This window comes from Zonotrichia albicollis, chromosome 1 (genome assembly GCF_047830755.1).
Source record: "Zonotrichia albicollis isolate bZonAlb1 chromosome 1, bZonAlb1.hap1, whole genome shotgun sequence".
Taxonomy (NCBI): Eukaryota; Metazoa; Chordata; class Aves; order Passeriformes; family Passerellidae; genus Zonotrichia; species Zonotrichia albicollis.
Window position 1 is genome coordinate 44,080,225 of NC_133819.1, and position 14,646 is coordinate 44,094,870.

At 39.6% G+C, this 14,646-nt stretch overlaps 1 protein-coding gene across 6 annotated transcripts in view; it reads left to right on the plus strand.

Annotated features, from left to right (window-relative positions):
- TMEM108 (transmembrane protein 108) overlaps positions 1–14,646 on the plus strand; it is a 161,742-nt gene that overhangs the window by 45,199 nt on the left and 101,897 nt on the right. The window contains exon 3 of one of the 6 annotated variants that reach the window (XM_074539726.1): positions 6,237–6,283. The exons of the other annotated variants lie outside the window; for them this stretch is intronic. The gene's annotated coding sequence lies outside the window, so the exon portion shown is untranslated. The remainder of the gene's footprint in view (positions 1–6,236; positions 6,284–14,646) is intronic. 6 annotated transcript variants of the gene reach the window in all.

A 14,646-nucleotide genomic window follows, 5' to 3' on the forward strand; every position in this document is an offset into this window, starting at 1 on the left:
TTACAACTGCCCAGATGACTAAGAGGAGATTAAGCCTTTAATTACAAGATGGAGCATCCTGAGCCAGCATTACAGCTTGTGACTGAGGCCACAGTCAATCCTAGAAAAATCTAGAGAGTCTCAAATAGATGACCTGTATGTACCTGCTAAAGACTTAATGTATTGCCTATTTACATATTTATTTTATTGAAATTATATGAATGTATGTATGAGAGGATTAATATTTTCCATGAGTTGGAAATATTCTCATGCGTCTGGTCTCCTAGCCATGTGGCACTGAAGAAAACTGACAGCCAGTTCTTTTCTTCTGTGTTTTCATATCAGCAACATAGTTTTTAAAAGGTGCTACTCTGTGTGGATAGAACCTTTAAACATCATATTTAAATGCCTTGTCTCCTTTTTGACTTTTCCCTTCATATTAGCAAGGCTGGTTGCTGTCAACAGTGGTGAATGGTTAACATTCTTGCTGATTTTACTTGCCATCAGACTGTCAAGTTAGGAGATGGCCTGCATACTCATGTAAAAGCGGCAGACAAAAGATTTTTGTTATCTTTCCCCTTGTAAAATCAGTAAAAAGCCAAATGGAGAGATCTCAAGTACCAAGAAGGGCTGTCTTTTCACAGTATTTCATTAAACCAACCTGTAAGAAGGAGCTGATTTCTCTTTTACACAGAACATTTATACGAAATAATGATCTATCATTTGAATATTTTGTTTTTTAGGGAGCTCCTTCAACTACATTTGTCTGTAATGGGAGTTGGAAGGGTTCAGCTTATTGCAGGAAAAGAACCTGAAAATTATGCCTTTATGCACAAGACTTGGGTGATTAAATGTCACTGTCATATTTTCTGAAAAAATCTCTTTGCACAGGATTCTTCTCCTGGGAAGCTGAGAAGCCTCAGAGAAAAAGGAAAACAATAATTATCTGTTTTGCTTCTCCTGTGTTTTGCTGCTTTGGAATGTGGTTTGGACATTGTTTACCAATGGGTGCTTGTTTCATTGGTTTCATGTGAATTGTTTTTAGTTAATGACCAATCACCGTCAAGCTGTGTAGGGACTCTGGAAGGAGTCACGAGTTTTCCTTATTATCTTTCAGTCTTCTGTCTGTACCCTTTCTCTATTCTTTAGTATAGTTTCGGTATAGTACTCTTTATATAATATAATATCATAAAATTATAAATTAGCCTTCTAAGAACATGGACTCAGATTCCTTCATTCCTCCTCTGTCTGGGGAACCCCAAAAATACCACAATTAAATTTGAGACCTCTTCAGTAAATTATGATGGAATAGTAGCCGGAGCAGAGTGAAAAAATTTATAGTGCTAGTTCATGTGCCCAGGTTGAAGATATGGCATGGAAAGCTGTATTGTGCCAGTGTTAGATGGTTTGCCAGAGAGGAGCATTCCCTGACAGAATGCTCGGGTATTGCAGGCAGGACCTGGCTGTGAAGAACAGTCAATCTCTCTCAGCTTCACAAAAGTTGCAGGATGTGGGTGATTTTGTTACTCTGATTCCTTAAGTCCTGGAGCAGCACACTACTTTAATAAAGCTCTGGTGCTGTGGATGTTTCTGTTCTCTGGCACTGGGAGCAGGATGCATTAAAGGGGCAGTTGAAAACAGCCATCAAGTTGGACCTTTTTTAACATACAATGAGTCTGCTTTCCTCACAATGAGTCTGACTCTGGTTGGCATGATGTGTCCTCTTCTTGACAGTGGTCTCTAAGAAGAAAGCAACAGTGCAGTTTTTTAAGACATTACAGTGTGTTTGTCTGAGACAAGGCAAGAACTAAGTGTTGCAGGCATGTCAGCTGTAGTTGAATGACTGAATTATGGTGACCATCAGGAAAGACCTAAAGAGGAGTGCCGAATTCAGCTTTAATGGGATTACTGTGAAAAATGGTGTCCTATGAGCATGCAGTTTTTGATGCTACTCAGAAATCCTTTGGATGACAGAAAGTCTTATGGAGAAGCTGTAATTTTACATGGGATAAGTGCACTTTCTCTCTTTAAATATAGCAAATGCGGGCAGTGGCCTAGTGAGTTGATACTCTTCAGAATGTCAGTTCAGGCAACACTGCTGTTACATCAGTGGGATTTTTCTGCAACTTAATTGTCACTTAATAAGAGGAGAGAATATTTTCAGAAGTAAAAATATCCCTGCTAGCTTCTTTGGAAAGGAGTTTTACCTTTGAGAGCTTTGAAGTTAACATAGAGAGGAGTCAGTAAACTAGCAAGCATTTTGATACGTAAAGGTCAAGGATAACTATTAGATAGAGTGGCTGGCAGAGAAAATCCAGGCATTTAGCAGTGGATTCATGCCACAGTGAGTTGTGATCAGGCAGTTAAATAGCAGGGTTTTTTGCATCATCCATGTGGCTCTGCTGTGCTATTAACCATTCCTCCTGGTGTCCTCTGCAACAGTGTTTTTGAAAGTTTGTATTTAATTGCATAGATATCCTGAGGCCCAGACTTCTTGTTCTTGTGTTAGTGGCTTTAGCAAGGATATCAAGAGCTGCAGGATAGGGCATACTGCTTTAGTGTAAGAAATTCAAAGACTACATTAAAGTAGCTCTTTCCCTTATTTGTTCTTATGCATTCTGCTTTTCATCCTTTGAACATGACAGGAATTTATTTTCTTTTCCCCCATAGTAGAGAGCATTGTGAGCACTGTATATGTCCCTCAGCTATGACTGAAAAATAAAGGAGAGAAACAGCTGCAGCTATTCCGTAGCCAGCGGCAGCAATCACTGCATGCTGGGTCGCCTGCTTGGCAGGCTCTACAGCTCTCTGCTCAATAGCTAGTACAATTACCTCAGTTTATTTATGGTTGGGGGGGAAATAAAGAGTAAATTTGGGGAAAATTTCCATTTTCATGGTATACCTGGAAGCCTCAGTCATTGCACAAACTCAGCAACCTTATCTCTGTTGAGGCAGAAGTTGAAAACCCATCCATTCTAACCCAGCTAAAAACATCTTTCTTGGGTCTGCTTCTGTTGTGACTGCACATATGTGTTTTTAGTGATCAGCCCCATTGAAAAAGAAAGGTAGACAGTGAAGGATCTGCATCAGGTTTTGTTTAGAGAGTCCCTCCTGTTGTCTGCACTTCTTATGCTTTCATTCACAGCAGTCCTAGTGCTTGTGAACTGGACTGGTTTAGGACAAAACTAAACCAGAAGCTGCAGCTCTGTTTGCAAATTTCTCTTATTCAATCTATGGGACGCTAAAGCAAAGCTAATCCCAAGTAAGCCATTCTGAAACATATAGGATGTGGTTGCTGGATCTTTGGCAATATTGTAATAAAAAACTACTCCAGTTGGGCTACACTACTTGCTTCCAGTAGCCTGGAACTACTGAGCTCTGTAGAGTAACTCATTCCATGGAGTTCAGCTCAAGCCTTCATGCATCTCTACTCCCAAGTAGGAGACTCCATATTCAAAACCTCTCTTGATGGAGGTGGTGATGGTGATTTTCTCATCAGCCCCTGAGTAGTCACAACAGGGCAGGGTGAGATGACTTCAGACATCAGAAAATTCCCAGCTGCCCAGGGAGGAATGCCTCCTATATCCTACAATAACCCTGGTCCTTTGAAGATGGATGATCTGTATGAACTGCACTTTCATTTAACTTCCTCTGTGCTGTTATGAAATGCCACCACTGGATGTATTGAGGAATAGAAGAACAATTGTGACTACTTCATTTTACAAGCTGTGAATTAAAATTTGCTGAATAAAGCACAGCATACAAATACTTCCTGTGTAGCAATATTTATTATTATTACTGTCTGGATGAAATAGGACAGTTTATTGTAGTTATATAATTGTTAAATGATCGACAGAATACACTTTGTATGGAGGCTGGGGAAGTTCAAAGGATGCCCCACAGCGGCTGAACAAAAGAGTGAAGTTGCAGCTTATTCCCACTGTGTGGGCTTGGGTAGTAACCAGCCCAGTTCACTCTTGCCAGGAGAACTGGGTGGGCCTGTTTCTTTCATGCTGTACCAGAAAACTGTCTGTGGTAGCCAAACAATGCCAATGTTTTCAGTATTACATTACCATAATTGAAAATACTACTGAATTGCTAGAAAACTGCCAAATCAAATGTTCCAAATAACCGTGGTGCCATTTGTCTGACAGATAATGTTTGATTTTCTGAAGAACCATGCAGCATGCAGAATTAGGCAAGAGCAAATACACTGCATGGTTATTAATTCTTTAATACTTGAAACTACTTAGCAAAGAACATGTAGATCAAAGCCTTTGCATGAGAAGATTGAGCTTCTGAGACAGGAGATAGCAGGAGCAGTCTGGAGCAATATAACAGAATCCTAGAGGATAAAAAAAAGAACTGATTACATTTCCATTAGTTTTAAAATCTCCTTTGTGTTCAGTTTAGACATTTTCATGGCTCTTGAATTCCAGGTTAAGTGTAACCTGTTAAGCCCTTGATCCATTTTCTCAAATTGACAGCACTAGCTTTCCATTTCTAATAAATATGCTGGGAATTTTAGTAGCCATCCTTCAAGAAGAAAGCTGAGATGCTTGTTGATTTCTGATTGTCTCCTTAGATTATGAAAGAAAGTGGTGGGTTGTAATAATCCATTCTTTATTGAAATCACCCCCAAAAGACATATTTCAGACAGGTCAGATTTTCATGACCTCAGTTGCTATTACTCATAGAATGGAAAAAGGAGGGATAATTCTTTCTTTCTTGTTGTGATGTGCATTAATGATCTGATTCAAATTTAAAGCCCAAGTCTACCATAAGTACGTTCCCTATTGATTTCATTGGAAACAGAAATAGTTTTTTATACCCAAAAATCCTGTAAATCCAAAATCTGACCCTCCTGAAGTCAATGACAATTATACCAGAGATCTTGTAAGTGGCAAAATTTGACCTCAAGCTCCTCTGGATATATATTGGAGCTTTGGAGAAATTATTTGGAGCACAACCCGAGTTCAATTACATGAAAAAGAAAATAAAACATTTAGGGTCATTCTGATCTATTGCTAGCTTTTTAGCATTTAATGTACTCGGTAATTTGATAGTATCAAACCTTCTAAGATTCTATGCTAGTGTATATTGTAGTTTAGTGTTACTGAAAAGGATCAGTTAAGCAAAATACTGATTTTCATTGAAAACCCATCATATTCATTTGAAGGAATTACATTTCTCCTTGTATAAGTTGTTGAAGAACCTGAATTTCATCTCAGGAATCTCTAAACCAGTTGAAGCAAATAAAAAAACCCTACAAATCCTGTATTAGTAAGGAATAAGTTGATACACTGCATTCTTTATAGTTCCCTGACATATAATTGTGTTTATTTTGGTAATTAGCACAAGTGTGAAAAATAGCACAGATTAGGGCAGCAAGCTGTCCAGTTTACAGAGCTGTGACTTTGAGTACTGGGAGGGCAGTGCTGAGCCCTGGCTTAGTTAAATACACAAGCCAAGGAGTAAATCATCAGAACACGAAAGTAGGCTTTAGGAGATGTTAATGCTACTTATGTTAATAACCATCCATGTGATACAAGTATATAAATGGTTCTTTCACCATTGCTGTTTTTACCCTTTTGGTACTAACTGGCAAAGCTTCAATTAAGAAAATGTCACCAAAAGGTTAAGTTCTTGGTGGAATTTTTTTCAGCTCTTTAAATAAAAATCCCTTCTGTATCTTCCTTCTTCTCTCCTTTCCATCCCTTTCCTGACCCCTTTTTAATGGGTATAAATACTGGGGAGGATTTCCAGGATGTTTAGGAGTCACTTTGGCCTCACTGACCTCAGTAGACATATGTTTATTTTGAACAAACATCTGATATTCTATTTTACTGTGTCTTTTCTTCCAAAGAGATGCCTGAATCTTTTCTCCTTGGTTGGTTTGGTTTGTTAAATGTTAAACGCAAAAATGCATTTAACATTGCTAGATGTCAACTGGCTGTTTTAAAACAGTGGGAGTAAATAAATATTGACAGAAAGTACAATATGCTGTAACAAATATAACTCTATCTTCTACTGCTGATTAAAAGTTGAAAGTCAGATTTTTGCATATAATTTGTGTGTGAATAGAGCAAGTCTTTGTAATTAAGGGTGTCAAAAGAGGAGACTTCTAACAGCTGTCTTTTAATTTATAAGGTGATTTTTTTGTTAAATGGTTCATGGCTACCACAATTTTGGGTGCGCCTGAGTGTGGGCCCCCACCATGCTGCTCTGTGTTTTAGCTGTGTTCCTCTCCCCTGCAGGCACCATCACCCCAGAGACTGTTGTGTCAGGGATGAAGAACTGCAGGGTATGTAAAATATACAACAGCACGCAGCAACTTGGCTCTTGGTGTGCGTCACAGCCCACTGAGCACACCTGAGGCGTGGTGTGAAGCACCTTGGAAAGGCTCCATCATTTTTACAAACCCAAGTTTACTTATGTGCTCAGTTCATTGGTACTGAAGTATTGAGCTCTGTTATGAAGAGGGAAATGTGTAAAATTCAAAATGAAGGTGTTTATGTGCAGTAGGCTGGATTGCACCTTGAGGCACCTTGTGAGTCAGAGCAGAAAGAAAATCTTCTGGCTGGTAGTGGCAGGTGTATTGAAGTTTTCATAGGTGTGATTTATGCTTCTCTCTGCTTTCCAGCCATTTTTGTTGGGCTGAGGGTGAGAGAAAACAATTCATCCCATGCCTTTAAAAAACAAATCAAAATAAGTTAAAATCTGTTAAATTTTCTTCCCTCTTTCCTTCTTTTTTGACGTTGAATTCAGTGTAATGGTAGCATGGTAGCAGCAGCACAGACAGCATTGAAAACAGAAAATCCTCAGGTCATGCCACTATCTAGAACTGATGAAGCACTACTTAACAGGGCCTGGCTATGTTCTCTTGAATTTTTGTTCATGTTTTGTTCATTTTTGTCCATGCTCCACTTAGTTAGTGTAGCATTATGGTTAGCATGCATTTACTTCATGGCAGAGCATTTGCCACTGTTGTCATTTTGTCTGTGCATTTGAAGTGTTGTGCAGTCTTCACTCCTGTTGGCACTGAGCTTGGACCCCTTAGATATGAATTACAGCAAGCCTCGATGTTCAAAATGCAATCTATTTTGTCAGAAAATACTTTTGCATTGAAGGGAAAGTGTTGTTTTACTAAAATACATAGCCATTTCACCTAATCTCTGTTTGTCAGGTCCAATGTTAAACAAAGAATGGCCCTCTCCAGGGTATGTAATTCCCTCTTGCTGTAGACACTCATGTGAGAAGCTGGAGCTATGGATGCAAGTCCCTGGTTGAATCAGACAAAGCAACAATTTGAGCTTGTACTTTTCTAGATACTAGCTGAGGTTTTGTTTAGGGCTTTTGGTTTTGTGGTTTATTTTGTTTTTTTTTTTTCCCTTCTTTTTTGCCCAGTACAATTTTAAGTGTAAATTCCTTACCCCAGTGTAGAACAGAAAAATATTTAAAGTGTTTGCAATTTTCTTAACATAAAAAAAAAATCCTGCCCTTTATGATAAATTGCAAGGAACCCTTTATTTAAGTGATGTGTCATTCAGGAGGAAAATATTGGATTCTGTAGTATGTGCTGGATGTGCTGGTCTGCAAACCCGTCTCACTGGCAAGCCCTGAAAAGTGAGAAACAAAGTCTCTAAACACTCCCTACTGCCACAAGGGAGCTTTTGCATTAGCACAGAGGTTTGGAAGCTGCTGTGTCCACTTTTTGCGAAGATGAAGGGATGTGGAAACAGAAGCTGCTCTCTGCATTGTGTCCATTTGTGGGGAGTGAAGTTTGCAGTTTGGGACAAAGGGTTGTTCTTTTGCTGTCTGGAGGACAAGGACATAGCTTCCTCCTGGCCACTGTGGAGCTCTTGGGTGGGTGGGGAAGGCACTTGGGGCTTCGGTAGAACTCTTATTGTCTTCTGTTGGAGACAAAAGAAAGCCTTTGTTTTGTCCTCCTCCATCTTTCTCTCCATCCCCCACATAAGAGCTGTGAAAATCTCCCCTTAGAAATACTCATCAGATACATGTCTGTATGTTTAGGCACACACACACTCACTGTGGGGGCATGTGGGTATTCCTTGGATTGTCCTGGGGACGTGCAGGTGGTCAGCAGGTGGAGAGCCCTAGCACACAGCAAATGACCCGTTTAATTTTCCCCTGTTAGTCCAAACAATGCCAGCCCTGGGAGTTATTTCTGGAATGTGTTAGAGCAGAGCCATGTTCAGCAGACTGGCTTTGTTGCTAAGGAATAGCAGCAACCACAGGGAAAAAAACAAGCTGATTTCTAAGCTTTTAGAAACAATGTCTGGAGGGATTTCCCTCTGGACTTAAAGAACATTAATCTTTCTATCTCTTGTCAGAATTACAGTGTATTCGTGTTCAGGTATCACAGCTTGGCTGGAGCCTTGTTTGTAAACACAGACAAATGTGTCTTCTCTGAGTATTAGGGGTCTTTTTATTTCAGGAAAGCAATTTGGCCTCTTCAAATAAATTCTTTACATCTTGTGATTTCAGCCCTTGGGAATACCTCTGGTTTGACAACCTCAGGTACACGGGGTGTTTGCTTTACTAAACAAAGCTTTTCCTTAAAAAAGGGAGAAAGATATTGTTTTTTCTGATGTGTGATGAGCAGATCTGCACCTAGTCCACAGAGGAGGAGGCTAAGCAGTATGGCAGCAGTGTAGAGTTCTTCACTTCTGTGTCTGTCCATATGGGCAGAGAAATTCTGTGGCACTCTTAATAACTCAGTAGAATTGATCCCAGTGGGGGTTGTAGAGGAGAACATGAGTTTGTCTTCTGTTGCTGGTGAATGGTAATATCTGTTTAGTTGGACAAATGGGTGCACTTTGGTGATAAAGCCCATTTTCTGTAGCTGCTGTAGGTGGTCTGTGGTCATTCTACATGAACTCTTAACTGCAGGTTTCTTAACTGCTGTTCAGTAAATTGAACTGGAGATTGCATCTTTCTTGAAAGAGCAGCAAGAAATAAACATGCAAGTAAATAAGAAAATTGTGAGGGAGAAAAGTAAATCTGTGTATGTATCCCATCAATTATAAGCATCACCTCTACACTGATATCTGGCTTAAAGCGTCTACATGAGCCAGGTACAATTTACTCCTGTAATAGAAGGGGGACAGGTCCTTTTTCATGAGTGCTCATGGCTAATGGTCAGAAAACTGGGATAAGTATGATATTAATACATAAATAGAATCATAAATATGAATTGTTACTCAGCATAGCTCCCTGTTCACCCTTCAGATATGTGCTACAAAATTAATTCTGTTTTGCTAAAGAATGAAATAATAGGAAGCTTGGTCGAGAAACTGTTTCCTGCTTCAAGAGATAAATTCTCTGTAACTAAAACATTTTTTGTTTACCACCAAAATTAAAAAGCTGAATGTAGATTGTGTAAGTTTGATTTTTTTGAGTTTTACTGTTAAATAAATCCATAAAGATGATTACAAACTGGCTTCCTCTCGTCCCTTTCATTTGTAAAGGAACAAATGTGCCAGTCTCAGCAAACAGATGTCCACATCATAAGTCATCATCACAGTTGGCTTGAAACCTTGGCCTGTCTCATAAGTGCATCTAAGGACTGAAGAGATAAGGAGTTTTACACCTCTTAGTCTCTCTAGGTCAGGCCTGAGAGAATAGCAAAGGAGAGTAAAGAAACCTGCTTTGTTACTTGGATGTTGTATTGCAGGGGTTTTGAAATCCCTTGGTTCCTGTTGCTGTCCTCTTGGGATATCTTGTTATTAAAAGAGAGTTATAATCAAAAATATGTAGACAATGTTGTTGTGTGATTGTTACTTTATTCACACCATGATGAGCCTGAGAGAGGAATGCATTAAGGATTTAATGCAAAAGTACTGGGAGAAGGAATTGAGTTTTATCCCCAGTCCTGGCACAAGCACTTGGATCGCTGTGAAGAAGGGAACTTATCAGAACAGGGAATTGATCTGAATGCTGTGGGGCAATTTTGGGGAGCTGTGTGCAAATTCTTTTACTGATTTCTATAAGAGTGTAAGTCAGACTCATTGGATATGCCTGGGATCTGGCTGTACATTTTACAGATTCAAAGATTGCATGAAAATGCAATTTCCTGAATCTTGTTTTTTTGTCCTTTCTCTGCATAACAACGACTCTTAAGACCCAAGAATAAATTTGCAGGCAAAATAAGGTGTTTAGACCATTACTTTACTGAGGAACAACTTCAGATTTTCTGTGGGTGCTATAGCTTATCAGCCACCAGCACATGCAAGATGTAAGAGCAGGATGCTCTGGGGGAGCCTTTGTTCCTGAGTGGCTTTGTGGATTTACTAAAGCCTGAGATGCCTGCCAGTCAGGGTTGGTAAGTAGTGTCTCACTGCAGGATGAGTGGGAAGATTGTGAAACACTGGAGTCCCACTTCACAGATTGTGGTGCTGTTTGGTGCCTGTGCAAAGAACAAAGAGGCTGTATCTCAAAGTGCTCTTAATAGTCTCAAATTGGGTTTTCTGGGGAAGGGAGTGGCCGATTTTAGACTACTACATTGTAGGGTAAGATTTTGTAATCCCAAACTACCACAAACTGCTGTCTCTAGTTTTTATGAGGGGCTCATGGCACCACAAGTGAAGTCTGCTGTGGCACTGGGATGGGATGGATCTTTCCTTACAGTTCTAAAAGTACTGCGAGTCTGACCTGTATGGGGAATGTTGTTGTGCACGGCATGTTTGTCTTCTGCTTCTTGTGTTGTGACCTCTCTTGTGTGTAGGAGGATGGGGGTTGGGAGAGGTGTCTGGAAAATATGTGTCTTTCAAAAGGACTGCATCTTGCCTGCCTATACAGGGATGATAATGCTGAATTTCTGACATTGCCAATTTCCATGGCAACAAAAAATAATCTCATAAATGTGGGATTATTGCTTTAGGATCAAAGGGGGGAGAACCTGGGCTCTGAAAGAGAAAGTACACCCCTTACTTTATTTAAATATCTTAGCAGAAGAAGGAGTAAGAAAACAACTCTTGAGATTTGAGCATACTTTGCTTTTACTTCTTGATCACCTAAAAACCCAAGCCTTAAATATTAAGCAAATAAAAGCAAGAATGTTCATCTCTCTTACTCTATTATCTTGTCAGCATTGTTCATTGCTTCTGAGTGCTCAGCAGATGATAAAATAATTGCAGTGGAGCTAAAAGAAATCCTTTCCTTCTTTCAAAGTATATCTAAAAGAAATCCTTTCCTTCTTTCAGCAGTGCCTTCACATCCACTGGCTGTAAGGTTAGACCCCAAAAAAGAGCATGATACTGTCCACATTGTGTTAGGTGACTCATCCCAAACAACTCTTAATGGGGACTCCAGTGGGAATATTTCTTCTGAGCAGGCTGATTGGAGGGCAGCAAAAACATTCATGGGCTTGCTGAAGTATTCTAGATGGAGTCCACTGCAGTTTTCCCCATGAGAGGATTGCTGCAAGCATCTCAGTGTCCTCTGCTTCTTTTCATCACATGTCATTTTGAAGCTGTTTGTCTCTCACATACCTCCTTAGACATTGAGAAGTTACAGAGGAAATTTAGGTTTATAGGAAGGGGTTCATCAGCTGCCATTTTTTCCTAAAAGAAAAGCTGCAATTTAACATTAACCTAGCAATTAAGCAAAAATTTACGCTAACATGCTGCTTTCTTGCATAAAAATCCCTCTCAGCAGCTCTGAAAATTATCTACGAGAAAGGTAATAGAATAATTCCCAGCATCTTTGATTTGGAAAAGCCATTTTCTGGCATGATTGATATTTCCTTTGTGTTAGCATGGGAGGCCATAGAAAGAGGAGTAATCTGTGTAATGGGTGTACTCCATGCTGGTGCCTGGGGTCCATGATACATTTGTCAGGCTTTAATTAAAGCTCTGGAGTTGAATTTCCACAGTAATTAACTTTTATTTTCAGTTATACTATGTCTCTCATTTTTGACACTGACACTTTCCTGTTAGAGATAGGGGCAGCAACTGGCACGAAAAAGAAAGAATGTGGAAATGAGGAATAATTTAAGAAATGGCATTGTATTTGCCATGACTTCTGACAGTAGACAAAATCACATTTTCCTAAAAAGCTGTTTTGTTGTTAGCTACCTAATATGTTTTTTCTTCTCCATAAACACAAACCCTCTTACCTTGGTTACTGTTCGTTATGCAAGGTCCAGTAGTAAAAAAGCAAGTTTTATTCAGTGGTATCACATATTGCTGTTACAACAGGTCTTTCCTGTTATGTCTTGCAGGAATATTTTGTTACCTTTTGGCAAATCTTGACTTTTAAGCATGAATGTGTGCTAGGGAGGCGATTCAACCATGATTTCTGGTATTTCTGCAACTTTCAGTTCTGTTCTGAGTTGGATTTTTAAGAGCAAATACTACAAGAGTCTACATTCTATTGTTGAGTCCACATTCTATTGTCGGTGGTGGGTTTGGATTGCAGGAATCTCTCTCTCATTGAACATGCACCCTGCTTTTATTAGTAGAAGTTAGGTACTTGTATCTTTCTATTCCACTTTTAAATCATGTAGTTTTCACATGTTTCATATACTGTGAAGTACTCTTTAGTAGGAGCACGAATAGTGAAATGACAGAGTCATTGTCATTTGGCTTGGCCCTAAAAAAACAGCCTTTCCAAGAGCAGAGAAATTCCAGGAGCAGACCTGGAATCCAGTCCCCTTCTGTCTGAACTGCTGAATCAACTACCCTATGTCAGACACACACTGAGCTTCATTTTAAAAATTAAGGGTTCTTGGGGTTTTTTTACACTACTGTAGTCTAAAATCTCTGCTATTTATTGACTGTCTTCTGATTTCCACTTAGTATGTGTTCCCAGCTGGCTGTCCCCGTGTCCTCATATGTGCCAGTCTGTGTGTTCCTGTGCTCCTAGATGGGATGGTGAAAGCCTCTTTGCAGGATGCTGTAATCGAGTCAAGAACTCTCAGAAAAATATTAATTTCCCAGGTGTCTGAATGTTGTCTTGTCTCCCCTCAAGACTGAGGGTGAGACAAGACAACATTTTTTCCAGAGAGGAGATGGGTGCTTTCTAGCTTTACTTTTCTCAGGCCTGTTGGTGTAGCTTTGGAATTTGTTTTCTGTATTTTGCAGCAGCTTCTTCTTTGCTAAATACTTGAAAGGTATCCCTTGTTTCTAAACTGCAGGTCTGGTCTTGCTGCTATAGCTTTGAAACTGGTGATGGAATTGGCTCTCAAAATGCAATACTACCAGTAAAGAAACAGCTAAGAATAGTATTGCTTCTGAAATGAAGCACTAGAGATAATTAAGCAGAGCAGTGCAGTAAATCAGTGTGGCACTTAAGGGCATGGCAAAGGCCATGAAAAAGAAAGGTAATAAATTGTATGGTGAGAGATGCTAATTGATCATTGTTTGCAATTTCAAGCTGTGTCTCCAGATTTCATTTTAATATTTCTTGTGGACGGAAAAGCAAGTGCAGAGCTGAACTGATTGTGATCAGATAGAAGAATGGAAGCTGCAGAGACACATGGGCTGTTCAGGCACCAAATTCCTGTGGAGTAATTCTGACTGGCAATATGTTTCCAAATGTTTTGCCTATCTGTTTTATAATGTGCTGGCTCTACTCACCCCACTTGTCTTACAAAACTGTTCCATAACAGAGTGTATCTGGGTGCTGTGAAATCCTGTATGGTATTTTCTCTATACTTTCCTTTTTTAATTTGTCTTGATTCTTCCTTGTTTCCACCATCTCTGTACTTCATGTACATAGACTGTCCATAAACTGTTTATCCACTGTCTGTAAAAACTCTTCTTTGTAGATAATTTTACCAGCTCTTTGATCAGCTTTATCCCTGAATGTACTTCAGTGCTAGCATCTCTTTGGCAGTGCTGTGTCAAGGACTGAGTGGCATTATTTTACATTCAGTTGTTCTAGAGATGTCATGGGGAGGAATCTCATCCATGTGTTCCACTGCAATACCCACTTGGAAGAGAAACTTGGGGTTTGTTTGATTTCTGACCCTGCTCAAGTTCCCAGATCTGATTTTGCACTAACCTGTGGTTAGTGTCCCATCCTATTTTAATACAGAACCTTGTCCCAACTTTATTAGAAAGAGGCTTATGTAAATGGCTTACAGAAGGTTCCCAAAGATGGGCCTTGCCTCAAATCTGCCATTAAACAGAATAATATTTCTTCCAGACACCTGGAGAAAATATCTGGAGTCTTGCAAAGCAAGAATTAATGGGCAGGGATCCTGCATTGGTAGAGAGGAATAGCCACTGATGAGGTCACAACTGTATAAACCATATTTGCACCATTGCTGGGAAACTTATGTGTGATATATTGTGTTTTATATCATTAATAATGACCTTTTTTGTTATAAGTACATTTCCGATGTTTCCTTCATCAGCAGAACATTTCATGCCATAAATGTATAATTCAGTTCTTCCAGGATCTATTTTGCACATAGAGCTATTACTTCATGTTTTACCAGGAGTAGAATTTCCTGCCTATTCATTGTCCTTTGATGGAGTTTTGCAGACCAGTGTGAGCTCACTTTGATCTTGACTTCCCCAGTGAATGGGAAGCCCTGTAGGTACCTTAGCTGTGCTTGATCCAGTAAGCTCTCTCAGGAGGCTGGATTTATTCCCTAGAGCATAGTGCCACACTGTGTGGCTCCTGCCTTCAGCCAGC